The 17317-nt window shown below is 44.9% G+C and overlaps 10 non-coding genes across 10 annotated transcripts; all 10 read right to left on the bottom strand.

The window, feature by feature from the left end:
• Positions 1-330: 330 nt before the first annotated feature.
• LOC146310194 (5S ribosomal RNA) lies at positions 331-449 on the bottom strand. Its single transcript, XR_014772563.1, has one exon. It is a non-coding gene; the product is annotated as a 5S ribosomal RNA (ribosomal RNA).
• Positions 450-2186: 1737 nt separating this feature from the next.
• On the bottom strand, positions 2187-2305 carry LOC146310195 (5S ribosomal RNA). Its single transcript, XR_014772564.1, has one exon. It is a non-coding gene; the product is annotated as a 5S ribosomal RNA (ribosomal RNA).
• Positions 2306-4032: 1727 nt separating this feature from the next.
• Positions 4033-4151, bottom strand: LOC146310196 (5S ribosomal RNA). The gene has a single exon (XR_014772565.1). It is a non-coding gene; the product is annotated as a 5S ribosomal RNA (ribosomal RNA).
• Positions 4152-5870: 1719 nt separating this feature from the next.
• LOC146310197 (5S ribosomal RNA) lies at positions 5871-5989 on the bottom strand. The gene has a single exon (XR_014772567.1). It is a non-coding gene; the product is annotated as a 5S ribosomal RNA (ribosomal RNA).
• A 1732-nt stretch (positions 5990-7721) lies between these two features.
• On the bottom strand, positions 7722-7840 carry LOC146310198 (5S ribosomal RNA). Its single transcript, XR_014772568.1, has one exon. It is a non-coding gene; the product is annotated as a 5S ribosomal RNA (ribosomal RNA).
• Positions 7841-9548: 1708 nt separating this feature from the next.
• On the bottom strand, positions 9549-9667 carry LOC146310199 (5S ribosomal RNA). The gene has a single exon (XR_014772569.1). It is a non-coding gene; the product is annotated as a 5S ribosomal RNA (ribosomal RNA).
• Positions 9668-11389: 1722 nt separating this feature from the next.
• On the bottom strand, positions 11390-11508 carry LOC146310200 (5S ribosomal RNA). Its single transcript, XR_014772570.1, has one exon. It is a non-coding gene; the product is annotated as a 5S ribosomal RNA (ribosomal RNA).
• Positions 11509-13216: 1708 nt separating this feature from the next.
• Positions 13217-13335, bottom strand: LOC146310201 (5S ribosomal RNA). The gene has a single exon (XR_014772571.1). It is a non-coding gene; the product is annotated as a 5S ribosomal RNA (ribosomal RNA).
• Positions 13336-15057: 1722 nt separating this feature from the next.
• On the bottom strand, positions 15058-15176 carry LOC146310202 (5S ribosomal RNA). Its single transcript, XR_014772572.1, has one exon. It is a non-coding gene; the product is annotated as a 5S ribosomal RNA (ribosomal RNA).
• A 1722-nt stretch (positions 15177-16898) lies between these two features.
• On the bottom strand, positions 16899-17017 carry LOC146310203 (5S ribosomal RNA). Its single transcript, XR_014772573.1, has one exon. It is a non-coding gene; the product is annotated as a 5S ribosomal RNA (ribosomal RNA).
• Between the last annotated feature and the right edge of the window lie 300 nt (positions 17018-17317).

Genomic DNA, 17317 nt, shown 5'->3' on the forward strand with positions numbered 1-17317 from the left:
TTTGGAAAATTTTATTAAATGATCTACAACTGTAGTTAATTTTGGAATAGTTTCTGTTGATGGACTGTATCGTATATACTTCTCAAGCTACATGCTATATGTATTTACATGAGCGCACACAGTCTTTGGGGAGTGAGAGACTATTGTTTTTGGAGCTAATCATCCAGAGTTAATGAGAGCAGAATTATTCTGAACAGTCAACTTATTCTCTTCTCTCCTTGAAATAAGGAATAGTTTTGTGAGGCTGATAACTGATGTACTTGAGAGTCCAGAGACATACAAAAATCTGCATCCACTGAGGAGGCAGCAGCGCCCTCTGCTGTTTGAAAAAGCTTACAGCACCTGGTATTCCCAGGCGGTCTCCCATCCAAGTACTAACCAGGCCCGACCCTGCTTAGCTTCCGAGATCGGACGAGATCGGGCGTGTTCAGGGTGGTATGGCCGTAAGCGAAGGAAGCAGGGACAAAGACACATTTTAAAGGTGCTGAGAAATCACACTGTGCAGACTTTGTGTATGAAAATGTAGAAATAGATTTAAAACATTTATTAATTCATATGTTTCTCAATTACCTTTTTAAAAAAAAACAAAACAAAAAAACCATTACGCGTATTTGTTGTTTTAGTCTTTTTTTTTAACCATATTTAGCTCACTAGCCAATCAGGTTTTCGGGGGATAACTTTTCAAGGGATGGTGATAGAGACTTGAAACCAAGCTCTGCACCCCCATTTGCGGACATTCCGGTTCCAATGGTACCACCATCGAGTCTCTACGAGGTCGGGAAGTGGGTCAACCAGAACCTCGAGGACTCTGGTGCATACCTCGACGGGTTTTCGGGGGATAACTTTTGAAGGGATGGCGGTAGAGACTTGAAATCAAGCTCTGCATCCCCATTTGCGGACATTCCGGATGCGACGGTACCACCATCGAGTCTCTACGAGGTCGGGAAGTGGGTCAACCAGAACTCTGGTGCATACCTCCATGGGTTTTTGTGGATTAACTTTTGAAGGGAAAGTGATACAGACTTGAAACCAGGCTCTGGCCCCCCATTTTCGGACATTCCGGATCGAAAGGTACCACCATCGAGTCTCTACAGGCTCTGCACCCCCATAACTTGTCTGTACACACACACACACACACACACACACACACACACACACACACACACAAGTGAACACATCAGAATGTTAGGTGGCTGTGATGTCATCAAAGGGAATGTGATGACGTCACAGACCCTGTGCTTTGATCTAGCATGGGCTCTGTGATGCCATCAGTGTTTAGGTCATAACCCTACCACCATGTCATTATCATACCTCGACATGTTTTCGGGGGATAACTTTTGAAGGGAAGGTGGTAGAGACTTGAAACCAAGCTCTGCACCCCCATTTGCGGACATTCCGGTTCCGATGGTACCACCATCGAGTCTCTACGACGTCAGCAAGTGGGTCAACCAGAACCTCGAGGACTCTGGTGCATACCTCGACACGTTTTCGGGGGATAACTTTTGAAGGGAAGGTGGTAGAGACTTGAAACCAAGCTCTGTCCACCCCCCACCCCCCACCCCATTTGCAGACATTCCGGATCCAACGGTACCACCATCGAGTCTCTACGAGGTCGGGAAGTGGGTCAACCAGAACCTCACCACATCTACGGTAAGTGAGCTGCTGCACCCTTAAACCTGCTGTCCAACATGTCATAGACATTATTCTAAAAGCTGCAATTTAAAAATAAATCTGCAGATCATAGGCCATGTCTTTGACTATGTTTAAAGTTTCTGTGAGTTGAGGACAGCAGTTACACCTCCAAATGATACACATAACATTCATGTTGCAGAGAAAAATCTAATCAATGATGGGTATTTGGAAAATTTTATTAAATGATCTACAACTGTAGTTAATTTTGGAATAGTTTCTGTTGATGGACTGTATCGTATATACTTCTCAAGCTACATGCTATATGTATTTACATGAGCGCACACAGTCTTTGGGGAGTGAGAGACTATTGTTTTTGGAGCTAATCATCCAGAGTTAATGAGAGCAGAATTATTCTGAACAGTCAACTTATTCTCTTCTCTCCTTGAAATAAGGAATAGTTTTGTGAGGCTGATAACTGATGTACTTGAGAGTCCAGAGACATACAAAAATCTGCATCCACTGAGGAGGCAGCAGCGCCCTCTGCTGTTTGAAAAAGCTTACAGCACCTGGTATTCCCAGGCGGTCTCCCATCCAAGTACTAACCAGGCCCGACCCTGCTTAGCTTCCGAGATCGGACGAGATCGGGCGTGTTCAGGGTGGTATGGCCGTAAGCGAAGGAAGCAGGGACAAAGACACATTTTAAAGGTGCTGAGAAATCACACTGTGCAGACTTTGTGTATGAAAATGTAGAAATAGATTTAAAACATTTATTAATTCATATGTTTCTCAATTACCTTTTTAAAAAAAACAAAACAAAAAAACTATTACGCGTATTTGTTGTTTTAGTCTTTTTTTTTAACCATATTTAGCTCACTAGCCAATCAGGTTTTCGGGGGATAACTTTTCAAGGGATGGTGATAGAGACTTGAAACCAAGCTCTGCACCCCCATTTGCGGACATTCCGGTTCCAATGGTACCACCATCGAGTCTCTACGAGGTCGGGAAGTGGGTCAACCAGAACCTCGAGGACTCTGGTGCATACCTCGACGGGTTTTCGGGGGATAACTTTTGAAGGGATGGCGGTAGAGACTTGAAATCAAGCTCTGCATCCCCATTTGCGGACATTCCGGATGCGACGGTACCACCATCGAGTCTCTACGAGGTCGGGAAGTGGGTCAACCAGAACTCTGGTGCATACCTCCATGGGTTTTTGTGGATTAACTTTTGAAGGGAAAGTGATACAGACTTGAAACCAGGCTCTGGCCCCCCATTTTCGGACATTCCGGATCGAAAGGTACCACCATCGAGTCTCTACAGGCTCTGCACCCCCATAACTTGTCTGTACACACACACACACACACACACCACACACACACACACAAGTGAACACATCAGAATGTTAGGTGGCTGTGATGTCATCAAAGGGAATGTGATGACGTCACAGACCCTGTGCTTTGATCTAGCATGGGCTCTGTGATGCCATCAGTGTTTAGGTCATAACCCTACCACCATGTCATTATCATACCTCGACATGTTTTCGGGGGATAACTTTTGAAGGGAAGGTGGTAGAGACTTGAAACCAAGCTCTGCACCCCCATTTGCGGACATTCCGGTTCCGATGGTACCACCATCGAGTCTCTACGACGTCAGCAAGTGGGTCAACCAGAACCTCGAGGACTCTGGTGCATACCTCGACACGTTTTCGGGGGATAACTTTTGAAGGGAAGGTGGTAGAGACTTGAAACCAAGCTCTGTCCACCCCCCACCCCCCACCCCATTTGCAGACATTCCGGATCCAACGGTACCACCATCGAGTCTCTACGAGGTCGGGAAGTGGGTCAACCAGAACCTCACCACATCTACGGTAAGTGAGCTGCTGCACCCTTAAACCTGCTGTCCAACATGTCATAGACATTATTCTAAAAGCTGCAATTTAAAAATAAATCTGCAGATCATAGGCCATGTCTTTGACTATGTTTAAAGTTTCTGTGAGTTGAGGACAGCAGTTACACCTCCAAATGATACACATAACATTCATGTTGCAGAGAAAAATCTAATCAATGATGGGTATTTGGAAAATTTTATTAAATGATCTACAACTGTAGTTAATTTTGGAATAGTTTCTGTTGATGGACTGTATCGTATATACTTCTCAAGCTACATGCTATATGTATTTACATGAGCGCACACAGTCTTTGGGGAGTGAGAGACTATTGTTTTTGGAGCTAATCATCCAGAGTTAATGAGAGCAGAATTATTCTGAACAGTCAACTTATTCTCTTCTCTCCTTGAAATAAGGAATAGTTTTGTGAGGCTGATAACTGATGTACTTGAGAGTCCAGAGACATACAAAAATCTGCATCCACTGAGGAGGCAGCAGCGCCCTCTGCTGTTTGAAAAAGCTTACAGCACCTGGTATTCCCAGGCGGTCTCCCATCCAAGTACTAACCAGGCCCGACCCTGCTTAGCTTCCGAGATCGGACGAGATCGGGCGTGTTCAGGGTGGTATGGCCGTAAGCGAAGGAAGCAGGGACAAAGACACATTTTAAAGGTGCTGAGAAATCACACTGTGCAGACTTTGTGTATGAAAATGTAGAAATAGATTTAAAACATTTATTAATTCATATGTTTCTCAATTACCTTTTTAAAAAAAACAAAACAAAAAAACTATTACGCGTATTTGTTGTTTTAGTCTTTTTTTTTAACCATATTTAGCTCACTAGCCAATCAGGTTTTCGGGGGATAACTTTTCAAGGGATGGTGATAGAGACTTGAAACCAAGCTCTGCACCCCCATTTGCGGACATTCCGGTTCCAATGGTACCACCATCGAGTCTCTACGAGGTCGGGAAGTGGGTCAACCAGAACCTCGAGGACTCTGGTGCATACCTCGACGGGTTTTCGGGGGATAACTTTTGAAGGGATGGCGGTAGAGACTTGAAATCAAGCTCTGCATCCCCATTTGCGGACATTCCGGATGCGACGGTACCACCATCGAGTCTCTACGAGGTCGGGAAGTGGGTCAACCAGAACTCTGGTGCATACCTCCATGGGTTTTTGTGGATTAACTTTTGAAGGGAAAGTGATACAGACTTGAAACCAGGCTCTGGCCCCCCATTTTCGGACATTCCGGATCGAAAGGTACCACCATCGAGTCTCTACAGGCTCTGCACCCCCATAACTTGTCTGTACACACACACACACACACACACACACACACACACACAAGTGAACACATCAGAATGTTAGGTGGCTGTGATGTCATCAAAGGGAATGTGATGACGTCACAGACCCTGTGCTTTGATCTAGCATGGGCTCTGTGATGCCATCAGTGTTTAGGTCATAACCCTACCACGTCATTATCATACCTCGACATGTTTTCGGGGGATAACTTTTGAAGGGAAGGTGGTAGAGACTTGAAACCAAGCTCTGCACCCCCATTTGCGGACATTCCGGTTCCGATGGTACCACCATCGAGTCTCTACGACGTCAGGAAGTGGGTCAACCAGAACCTCGAGGACTCTGGTGCATACCTCGACACGTTTTCGGGGGATAACTTTTGAAGGGAAGGTGGCAGAGACTTGAAACCAAGCTCTGTCCCCCCCCCCCCACCCCATTTGCAGACATTCCGGATCCAACGGTACCACCATCGAGTCTCTACGAGGTCGGGAAGTGGGTCAACCAGAACCTCACCACATCTACGGTAAGTGAGCTGCTGCACCCTTAAACCTGCTGTCCAACATGTCATAGACATTATTCTAAAAGCTGCAATTTAAAAATAAATCTGCAGATCATAGGCCATGTCTTTGACTATGTTTAAAGTTTCTGTGAGTTGAGGACAGCAGTTACACCTCCAAATGATACACATAACATTCATGTTGCAGAGAAAAATCTAATCAATGATGGGTATTTGGAAAATTTTATTAAATGATCTACAACTGTAGTTAATTTTGGAATAGTTTCTGTTGATGGACTGTATCGTATATACTTCTCAAGCTACATGCTATATGTATTTACATGAGCGCACACAGTCTTTGGGGAGTGAGAGACTATTGTTTTTGGAGCTAATCATCCAGAGTTAATGAGAGCAGAATTATTCTGAACAGTCAACTTATTCTCTTCTCTCCTTGAAATAAGGAATAGTTTTGTGAGGCTGATAACTGATGTAATTGAGAGTCCAGAGACATACAAAAATCTGCATCCACTGAGGAGGCAGCAGCGCCCTCTGCTGTTTGAAAAAGCTTACAGCACCTGGTATTCCCAGGCGGTCTCCCATCCAAGTACTAACCAGGCCCGACCCTGCTTAGCTTCCGAGATCGGACGAGATCGGGCGTGTTCAGGGTGGTATGGCCGTAAGCGAAGGAAACAGGGACAAAGACACATTTTAAAGGTGCTGAGAAATCACACTGTGCAGACTTTGTGTATGAAAATGTAGAAATAGATTTAAAACATTTATTAATTCATATGTTTCTCAATTACCTTTTTAAAAAAAACAAAACAAAAAAACTATTACGCGTATTTGTTGTTTTAGTCTTTTTTTTTAACCATATTTAGCTCACTAGCCAATCAGGTTTTCGGGGGATAACTTTTCAAGGGATGGTGATAGAGACTTGAAACCAAGCTCTGCACCCCCATTTGCGGACATTCCGGTTCCAATGGTACCACCATCGAGTCTCTACGAGGTCGGGAAGTGGGTCAACCAGAACCTCGAGGACTCTGGTGCATACCTCGACGGGTTTTCGGGGGATAACTTTTGAAGGGATGGCGGTAGAGACTTGAAATCAAGCTCTGCATCCCCATTTGCGGACATTCCGGATGCGACGGTACCACCATCGAGTCTCTACGAGGTCGGGAAGTGGGTCAACCAGAACTCTGGTGCATACCTCCATGGGTTTTTGTGGATTAACTTTTGAAGGGAAAGTGATACAGACTTGAAACCAGGCTCTGGCCCCCCATTTTCGGACATTCCGGATCGAAAGGTACCACCATCGAGTCTCTACAGGCTCTGCACCCCCATAACTTGTCTGTACACACACACACACACACACACACACACACACAAGTGAACACATCAGAATGTTAGGTGGCTGTGATGTCATCAAAGGGAATGTGATGACGTCACAGACCCTGTGCTTTGATCTAGCATGGGCTCTGTGATGCCATCAGTGTTTAGGTCATAACCCTACCACCATGTCATTATCATACCTCGACATGTTTTCGGGGGATAACTTTTGAAGGGAAGGTGGTAGAGACTTGAAACCAAGCTCTGCACCCCCATTTGCGGACATTCCGGTTCCGATGGTACCACCATCGAGTCTCTACGACGTCAGGAAGTGGGTCAACCAGAACCTCGAGGACTCTGGTGCATACCTCGACACGTTTTCGGGGGATAACTTTTGAAGGGAAGGTGGTAGAGACTTGAAACCAAGCTCTGTCCACCCCCCACCCCCCCCCACCCCCCACCCCATTTGCTGACATTCCGGATCCAACGGTACCACCATCGAGTCTCTACGAGGTCGGGAAGTGGGTCAACCAGAACCTCACCACATCTACGGTAAGTGAGCTGCTGCACCCTTAAACCTGCTGTCCAACATGTCATAGACATTATTCTAAAAGCTGCAATTTAAAAATAAATCTGCAGATCATAGGCCATGTCTTTGACTATGTTTAAAGTTTCTGTGAGTTGAGGACAGCAGTTACACCTCCAAATGATACACATAACATTCATGTTGCAGAGAAAAATCTAATCAATGATGGGTATTTGGAAAATTTTATTAAATGATCTACAACTGTAGTTAATTTTGGAATAGTTTCTGTTGATGGACTGTATCGTATATACTTCTCAAGCTACATGCTATATGTATTTACATGAGCGCACACAGTCTTTGGGGAGTGAGAGACTATTGTTTTTGGAGCTAATCATCCAGAGTTAATGAGAGCAGAATTATTCTGAACAGTCAACTTATTCTCTTCTCTCCTTGAAATAAGGAATAGTTTTGTGAGGCTGATAACTGATGTACTTGAGAGTCCAGAGACATACAAAAATCTGCATCCACTGAGGAGGCAGCAGCGCCCTCTGCTGTTTGAAAAAGCTTACAGCACCTGGTATTCCCAGGCGGTCTCCCATCCAAGTACTAACCAGGCCCGACCCTGCTTAGCTTCCGAGATCGGACGAGATCGGGCGTGTTCAGGGTGGTATGGCCGTAAGCGAAGGAAGCAGGGACAAAGACACATTTTAAAGGTGCTGAGAAATCACACTGTGCAGACTTTGTGTATGAAAATGTAGAAATAGATTTAAAACATTTATTAATTCATATGTTTCTCAATTACCTTTTTAAAAAAAACAAAACAAAAAAACTATTACGCGTATTTGTTGTTTTAGTCTTTTTTTTTAACCATATTTAGCTCACTAGCCAATCAGGTTTTCGGGGGATAACTTTTCAAGGGATGGTGATAGAGACTTGAAACCAAGCTCTGCACCCCCATTTGCGGACATTCCGGTTCCAATGGTACCACCATCGAGTCTCTACGAGGTCGGGAAGTGGGTCAACCAGAACCTCGAGGACTCTGGTGCATACCTCGACGGGTTTTCGGGGGATAACTTTTGAAGGGATGGCGGTAGAGACTTGAAATCAAGCTCTGCATCCCCATTTGCGGACATTCCGGATGCGACGGTACCACCATCGAGTCTCTACGAGGTCGGGAAGTGGGTCAACCAGAACTCTGGTGCATACCTCCATGGGTTTTTGTGGATTAACTTTTGAAGGGAAAGTGATACAGACTTGAAACCAGGCTCTGGCCCCCCATTTTCGGACATTCCGGATCGAAAGGTACCACCATCGAGTCTCTACAGGCTCTGCACCCCCATAACTTGTCTGTACACACACACACACACACACACACAAGTGAACACATCAGAATGTTAGGTGGCTGTGATGTCATCAAAGGGAATGTGATGACGTCACAGACCCTGTGCTTTGATCTAGCATGGGCTCTGTGATGCCATCAGTGTTTAGGTCATAACCCTACCACCATGTCATTATCATACCTCGACATGTTTTCGGGGGATAACTTTTGAAGGGAAGGTGGTAGAGACTTGAAACCAAGCTCTGCACCCCCATTTGCGGACATTCCGGTTCCGATGGTACCACCATCGAGTCTCTACGACGTCAGGAAGTGGGTCAACCAGAACCTCGAGGACTCTGGTGCATACCTCGACACGTTTTCGGGGGATAACTTTTGAAGGGAAGGTGGTAGAGACTTGAAACCAAGCTCTGTCCCCCCCCCCACCCCATTTGCAGACATTCCGGATCCAACGGTACCACCATCGAGTCTCTACGAGGTCGGGAAGTGGGTCAACCAGAACCTCACCACATCTACGGTAAGTGAGCTGCTGCACCCTTAAACCTGCTGTCCAACATGTCATAGACATTATTCTAAAAGCTGCAATTTAAAAATAAATCTGCAGATCATAGGCCATGTCTTTGACTATGTTTAAAGTTTCTGTGAGTTGAGGACAGCAGTTACACCTCCAAATGATACACATAACATTCATGTTGCAGAGAAAAATCTAATCAATGATGGGTATTTGGAAAATTTTATTAAATGATCTACAACTGTAGTTAATTTTGGAATAGTTTCTGTTGATGGACTGTATCGTATATACTTCTCAAGCTACATGCTATATGTATTTACATGAGCGCACACAGTCTTTGGGGAGTGAGAGACTATTGTTTTTGGAGCTAATCATCCAGAGTTAATGAGAGCAGAATTATTCTGAACAGTCAACTTATTCTCTTCTCTCCTTGAAATAAGGAATAGTTTTGTGAGGCTGATAACTGATGTACTTGAGAGTCCAGAGACATACAAAAATCTGCATCCACTGAGGAGGCAGCAGCGCCCTCTGCTGTTTGAAAAAGCTTACAGCACCTGGTATTCCCAGGCGGTCTCCCATCCAAGTACTAACCAGGCCCGACCCTGCTTAGCTTCCGAGATCGGACGAGATCGGGCGTGTTCAGGGTGGTATGGCCGTAAGCGAAGGAAGCAGGGACAAAGACACATTTTAAAGGTGCTGAGAAATCACACTGTGCAGACTTTGTGTATGAAAATGTAGAAATAGATTTAAAACATTTATTAATTCATATGTTTCTCAATTACCTTTTTAAAAAAAACAAAACAAAAAAACTATTACGCGTATTTGTTGTTTTAGTCTTTTTTTTTAACCATATTTAGCTCACTAGCCAATCAGGTTTTCGGGGGATAACTTTTCAAGGGATGGTGATAGAGACTTGAAACCAAGCTCTGCACCCCCATTTGCGGACATTCCGGTTCCAATGGTACCACCATCGAGTCTCTACGAGGTCGGGAAGTGGGTCAACCAGAACCTCGAGGACTCTGGTGCATACCTCGACGGGTTTTCGGGGGATAACTTTTGAAGGGATGGCGGTAGAGACTTGAAATCAAGCTCTGCATCCCCATTTGCGGACATTCCGGATGCGACGGTACCACCATCGAGTCTCTACGAGGTCGGGAAGTGGGTCAACCAGAACTCTGGTGCATACCTCCATGGGTTTTTGTGGATTAACTTTTGAAGGGAAAGTGATACAGACTTGAAACCAGGCTCTGGCCCCCCATTTTCGGACATTCCGGATCGAAAGGTACCACCATCGAGTCTCTACAGGCTCTGCACCCCCATAACTTGTCTGTACACACACACACACACACACACACACACACACACACACAAGTGAACACATCAGAATGTTAGGTGGCTGTGATGTCATCAAAGGGAATGTGATGACGTCACAGACCCTGTGCTTTGATCTAGCATGGGCTCTGTGATGCCATCAGTGTTTAGGTCATAACCCTACCACCATGTCATTATCATACCTCGACATGTTTTCGGGGGATAACTTTTGAAGGGAAGGTGGTAGAGACTTGAAACCAAGCTCTGCACCCCCATTTGCGGACATTCCGGTTCCGATGGTACCACCATCGAGTCTCTACGACGTCAGGAAGTGGGTCAACCAGAACCTCGAGGACTCTGGTGCATACCTCGACACGTTTTCGGGGGATAACTTTTGAAGGGAAGGTGGTAGAGACTTGAAACCAAGCTCTGTCCCCCCCCCCACCCCATTTGCAGACATTCCGGATCCAACGGTACCACCATCGAGTCTCTACGAGGTCGGGAAGTGGGTCAACCAGAACCTCACCACATCTACGGTAAGTGAGCTGCTGCACCCTTAAACCTGCTGTCCAACATGTCATAGACATTATTCTAAAAGCTGCAATTTAAAAATAAATCTGCAGATCATAGGCCATGTCTTTGACTATGTTTAAAGTTTCTGTGAGTTGAGGACAGCAGTTACACCTCCAAATGATACACATAACATTCATGTTGCAGAGAAAAATCTAATCAATGATGGGTATTTGGAAAATTTTATTAAATGATCTACAACTGTAGTTAATTTTGGAATAGTTTCTGTTGATGGACTGTATCGTATATACTTCTCAAGCTACATGCTATATGTATTTACATGAGCGCACACAGTCTTTGGGGAGTGAGAGACTATTGTTTTTGGAGCTAATCATCCAGAGTTAATGAGAGCAGAATTATTCTGAACAGTCAACTTATTCTCTTCTCTCCTTGAAATAAGGAATAGTTTTGTGAGGCTGATAACTGATGTACTTGAGAGTCCAGAGACATACAAAAATCTGCATCCACTGAGGAGGCAGCAGCGCCCTCTGCTGTTTGAAAAAGCTTACAGCACCTGGTATTCCCAGGCGGTCTCCCATCCAAGTACTAACCAGGCCCGACCCTGCTTAGCTTCCGAGATCGGACGAGATCGGGCGTGTTCAGGGTGGTATGGCCGTAAGCGAAGGAAGCAGGGACAAAGACACATTTTAAAGGTGCTGAGAAATCACACTGTGCAGACTTTGTGTATGAAAATGTAGAAATAGATTTAAAACATTTATTAATTCATATGTTTCTCAATTACCTTTTTAAAAAAAACAAAACAAAAAAACTATTACGCGTATTTGTTGTTTTAGTCTTTTTTTTTAACCATATTTAGCTCACTAGCCAATCAGGTTTTCGGGGGATAACTTTTCAAGGGATGGTGATAGAGACTTGAAACCAAGCTCTGCACCCCCATTTGCGGACATTCCGGTTCCAATGGTACCACCATCGAGTCTCTACGAGGTCGGGAAGTGGGTCAACCAGAACCTCGAGGACTCTGGTGCATACCTCGACGGGTTTTCGGGGGATAACTTTTGAAGGGATGGCGGTAGAGACTTGAAATCAAGCTCTGCATCCCCATTTGCGGACATTCCGGATGCGACGGTACCACCATCGAGTCTCTACGAGGTCGGGAAGTGGGTCAACCAGAACTCTGGTGCATACCTCCATGGGTTTTTGTGGATTAACTTTTGAAGGGAAAGTGATACAGACTTGAAACCAGGCTCTGGCCCCCCATTTTCGGACATTCCGGATCGAAAGGTACCACCATCGAGTCTCTACAGGCTCTGCACCCCCATAACTTGTCTGTACACACACACACACACACACACACAAGTGAACACATCAGAATGTTAGGTGGCTGTGATGTCATCAAAGGGAATGTGATGACGTCACAGACCCTGTGCTTTGATCTAGCATGGGCTCTGTGATGCCATCAGTGTTTAGGTCATAACCCTACCACCATGTCATTATCATACCTCGACATGTTTTCGGGGGATAACTTTTGAAGGGAAGGTGGTAGAGACTTGAAACCAAGCTCTGCACCCCCATTTGCGGACATTCCGGTTCCGATGGTACCACCATCGAGTCTCTACGACGTCAGGAAGTGGGTCAACCAGAACCTCGAGGACTCTGGTGCATACCTCGACACGTTTTCGGGGGATAACTTTTGAAGGGAAGGTGGTAGAGACTTGAAACCAAGCTCTGTCCCCCCCCCCACCCCATTTGCAGACATTCCGGATCCAACGGTACCACCATCGAGTCTCTACGAGGTCGGGAAGTGGGTCAACCAGAACCTCACCACATCTACGGTAAGTGAGCTGCTGCACCCTTAAACCTGCTGTCCAACATGTCATACACATTATTCTAAAAGCTGCAATTTAAAAATAAATCTGCAGATCATAGGCCATGTCTTTGACTATGTTTAAAGTTTCTGTGAGTTGAGGACAGCAGTTACACCTCCAAATGATACACATAACATTCATGTTGCAGAGAAAAATCTAATCAATGATGGGTATTTGGAAAATTTTATTAAATGATCTACAACTGTAGTTAATTTTGGAATAGTTTCTGTTGATGGACTGTATCGTATATACTTCTCAAGCTACACGCTATATGTATTTACATGAGCGCACACAGTCTTTGGGGAGTGAGAGACTATTGTTTTTGGAGCTAATCATCCAGAGTTAATGAGAGCAGAATTATTCTGAACAGTCAACTTATTCTCTTCTCTCCTTGAAATAAGGAATAGTTTTGTGAGGCTGATAACTGATGTACTTGAGAGTCCAGAGACATACAAAAATCTGCATCCACTGAGGAGGCAGCAGCGCCCTCTGCTGTTTGAAAAAGCTTACAGCACCTGGTATTCCCAGGCGGTCTCCCATCCAAGTACTAACCAGGCCCGACCCTGCTTAGCTTCCGAGATCGGACGAGATCGGGCGTGTTCAGGGTGGTATGGCCGTAAGCGAAGGAAGCAGGGACAAAGACACATTTTAAAGGTGCTGAGAAATCACACTGTGCAGACTTTGTGTATGAAAATGTAGAAATAGATTTAAAACATTTATTAATTCATATGTTTCTCAATTACCTTTTTAAAAAAAACAAAACAAAAAAACTATTACGCGTATTTGTTGTTTTAGTCTTTTTTTTTAACCATATTTAGCTCACTAGCCAATCAGGTTTTCGGGGGATAACTTTTCAAGGGATGGTGATAGAGACTTGAAACCAAGCTCTGCACCCCCATTTGCGGACATTCCGGTTCCAATGGTACCACCATCGAGTCTCTACGAGGTCGGGAAGTGGGTCAACCAGAACCTCGAGGACTCTGGTGCATACCTCGACGGGTTTTCGGGGGATAACTTTTGAAGGGATGGCGGTAGAGACTTGAAATCAAGCTCTGCATCCCCATTTGCGGACATTCCGGATGCGACGGTACCACCATCGAGTCTCTACGAGGTCGGGAAGTGGGTCAACCAGAACTCTGGTGCATACCTCCATGGGTTTTTGTGGATTAACTTTTGAAGGGAAAGTGATACAGACTTGAAACCAGGCTCTGGCCCCCCATTTTCGGACATTCCGGATCGAAAGGTACCACCATCGAGTCTCTACAGGCTCTGCACCCCCATAACTTGTCTGTACACACACACACACACACACACACACACACACACACACAAGTGAACACATCAGAATGTTAGGTGGCTGTGATGTCATCAAAGGGAATGTGATGACGTCACAGACCCTGTGCTTTGATCTAGCATGGGCTCTGTGATGCCATCAGTGTTTAGGTCATAACCCTACCACCATGTCATTATCATACCTCGACATGTTTTCGGGGGATAACTTTTGAAGGGAAGGTGGTAGAGACTTGAAACCAAGCTCTGCACCCCCATTTGCGGACATTCCGGTTCCGATGGTACCACCATCGAGTCTCTACGACGTCAGGAAGTGGGTCAACCAGAACCTCGAGGACTCTGGTGCATACCTCGACACGTTTTCGGGGGATAACTTTTGAAGGGAAGGTGGTAGAGACTTGAAACCAAGCTCTGTCCCCCCCCCCACCCCATTTGCAGACATTCCGGATCCAACGGTACCACCATCGAGTCTCTACGAGGTCGGGAAGTGGGTCAACCAGAACCTCACCACATCTACGGTAAGTGAGCTGCTGCACCCTTAAACCTGCTGTCCAACATGTCATAGACATTATTCTAAAAGCTGCAATTTAAAAATAAATCTGCAGATCATAGGCCATGTCTTTGACTATGTTTAAAGTTTCTGTGAGTTGAGGACAGCAGTTACACCTCCAAATGATACACATAACATTCATGTTGCAGAGAAAAATCTAATCAATGATGGGTATTTGGAAAATTTTATTAAATGATCTACAACTGTAGTTAATTTTGGAATAGTTTCTGTTGATGGACTGTATCGTATATACTTCTCAAGCTACATGCTATATGTATTTACATGAGCGCACACAGTCTTTGGGGAGTGAGAGACTATTGTTTTTGGAGCTAATCATCCAGAGTTAATGAGAGCAGAATTATTCTGAACAGTCAACTTATTCTCTTCTCTCCTTGAAATAAGGAATAGTTTTGTGAGGCTGATAACTGATGTACTTGAGAGTCCAGAGACATACAAAAATCTGCATCCACTGAGGAGGCAGCAGCGCCCTCTGCTGTTTGAAAAAGCTTACAGCACCTGGTATTCCCAGGCGGTCTCCCATCCAAGTACTAACCAGGCCCGACCCTGCTTAGCTTCCGAGATCGGACGAGATCGGGCGTGTTCAGGGTGGTATGGCCGTAAGCGAAGGAAGCAGGGACAAAGACACATTTTAAAGGTGCTGAGAAATCACACTGTGCAGACTTTGTGTATGAAAATGTAGAAATAGATTTAAAACATTTATTAATTCATATGTTTCTCAATTACCTTTTTAAAAAAAACAAAACAAAAAAACTATTACGCGTATTTGTTGTTTTAGTCTTTTTTTTTAACCATATTTAGCTCACTAGCCAATCAGGTTTTCGGGGGATAACTTTTCAAGGGATGGTGATAGAGACTTGAAACCAAGCTCTGCACCCCCATTTGCGGACATTCCGGTTCCAATGGTACCACCATCGAGTCTCTACGAGGTCGGGAAGTGGGTCAACCAGAACCTCGAGGACTCTGGTGCATACCTCGACGGGTTTTCGGGGGATAACTTTTGAAGGGATGGCGGTAGAGACTTGAAATCAAGCTCTGCATCCCCATTTGCGGACATTCCGGATGCGACGGTACCACCATCGAGTCTCTACGAGGTCGGGAAGTGGGTCAACCAGAACTCTGGTGCATACCTCCATGGGTTTTTGTGGATTAACTTTTGAAGGGAAAGTGATACAGACTTGAAACCAGGCTCTGGCCCCCCATTTTCGGACATTCCGGATCGAAAGGTACCACCATCGAGTCTCTACAGGCTCTGCACCCCCATAACTTGTCTGTACACACACACACACACACACACACACACACACACACACAAGTGAACACATCAGAATGTTAGGTGGCTGTGATGTCATCAAAGGGAATGTGATGACGTCACAGACCCTGTGCTTTGATCTAGCATGGGCTCTGTGATGCCATCAGTGTTTAGGTCATAACCCTACCACCATGTCATTATCATACCTCGACATGTTTTCGGGGGATAACTTTTGAAGGGAAGGTGGTAGAGACTTGAAACCAAGCTCTGCACCCCCATTTGCGGACATTCCGGTTCCGATGGTACCACCATCGAGTCTCTACGACGTCAGGAAGTGGGTCAACCAGAACCTCGAGGACTCTGGTGCATACCTCGACACGTTTTCGGGGGATAACTTTTGAAGGGAAGGTGGTAGAGACTTGAAACCAAGCTCTGTCCCCCCCCCCACCCCATTTGCAGACATTCCGGATCCAACGGTACCACCATCGAGTCTCTACGAGGTCGGGAAGTGGGTCAACCAGAACCTCACCACATCTACGGTAAGTGAGCTGCTGCACCCTTAAACCTGCTGTCCAACATGTCATAGACATTATTCTAAAAGCTGCAATTTAAAAATAAATCTGCAGATCATAGGCCATGTCTTTGACTATGTTTAAAGTTTCTGTGAGTTGAGGACAGCAGTTACACCTCCAAATGATACACATAACATTCATGTTGCAGAGAAAAATCTAATCAATGATGGGTATTTGGAAAATTTTATTAAATGATCTACAACTGTAGTTAATTTTGGAATAGTTTCTGTTGATGGACTGTATCGTATATACTTCTCAAGCTACATGCTATATGTATTTACATGAGCGCACACAGTCTTTGGGGAGTGAGAGACTATTGTTTTTGGAGCTAATCATCCAGAGTTAATGAGAGCAGAATTATTCTGAACAGTCAACTTATTCTCTTCTCTCCTTGAAATAAGGAATAGTTTTGTGAGGCTGATAACTGATGTACTTGAGAGTCCAGAGACATACAAAAATCTGCATCCACTGAGGAGGCAGCAGCGCCCTCTGCTGTTTGAAAAAGCTTACAGCACCTGGTATTCCCAGGCGGTCTCCCATCCAAGTACTAACCAGGCCCGACCCTGCTTAGCTTCCGAGATCGGACGAGATCGGGCGTGTTCAGGGTGGTATGGCCGTAAGCGAAGGAAGCAGGGACAAAGACACATTTTAAAGGTGCTGAGAAATCACACTGTGCAGACTTTGTGTATGAAAATGTAGAAATAGATTTAAAACATTTATTAATTCATATGTTTCTCAATTACCTTTTTAAAAAAAACAAAACAAAAAAACTATTACGCGTATTTGTTGTTTTAGTCTTTTTTTTTAACCATATTTAGCTCACTAGCCAATCAGGTTTTCGGGGGATAACTTTTCAAGGGATGGTGATAGAGACTTGAAACCAAGCTCTGCACCCCCATTTGCGGACATTCCGGTTCCAATG

This window comes from Lutjanus erythropterus, chromosome 19 (genome assembly GCF_056507025.1).
Source record: "Lutjanus erythropterus isolate fLutEry1 chromosome 19, fLutEry1.hap2, whole genome shotgun sequence".
Classification (NCBI taxonomy): domain Eukaryota; kingdom Metazoa; phylum Chordata; class Actinopteri; order Lutjaniformes; family Lutjanidae; genus Lutjanus; species Lutjanus erythropterus.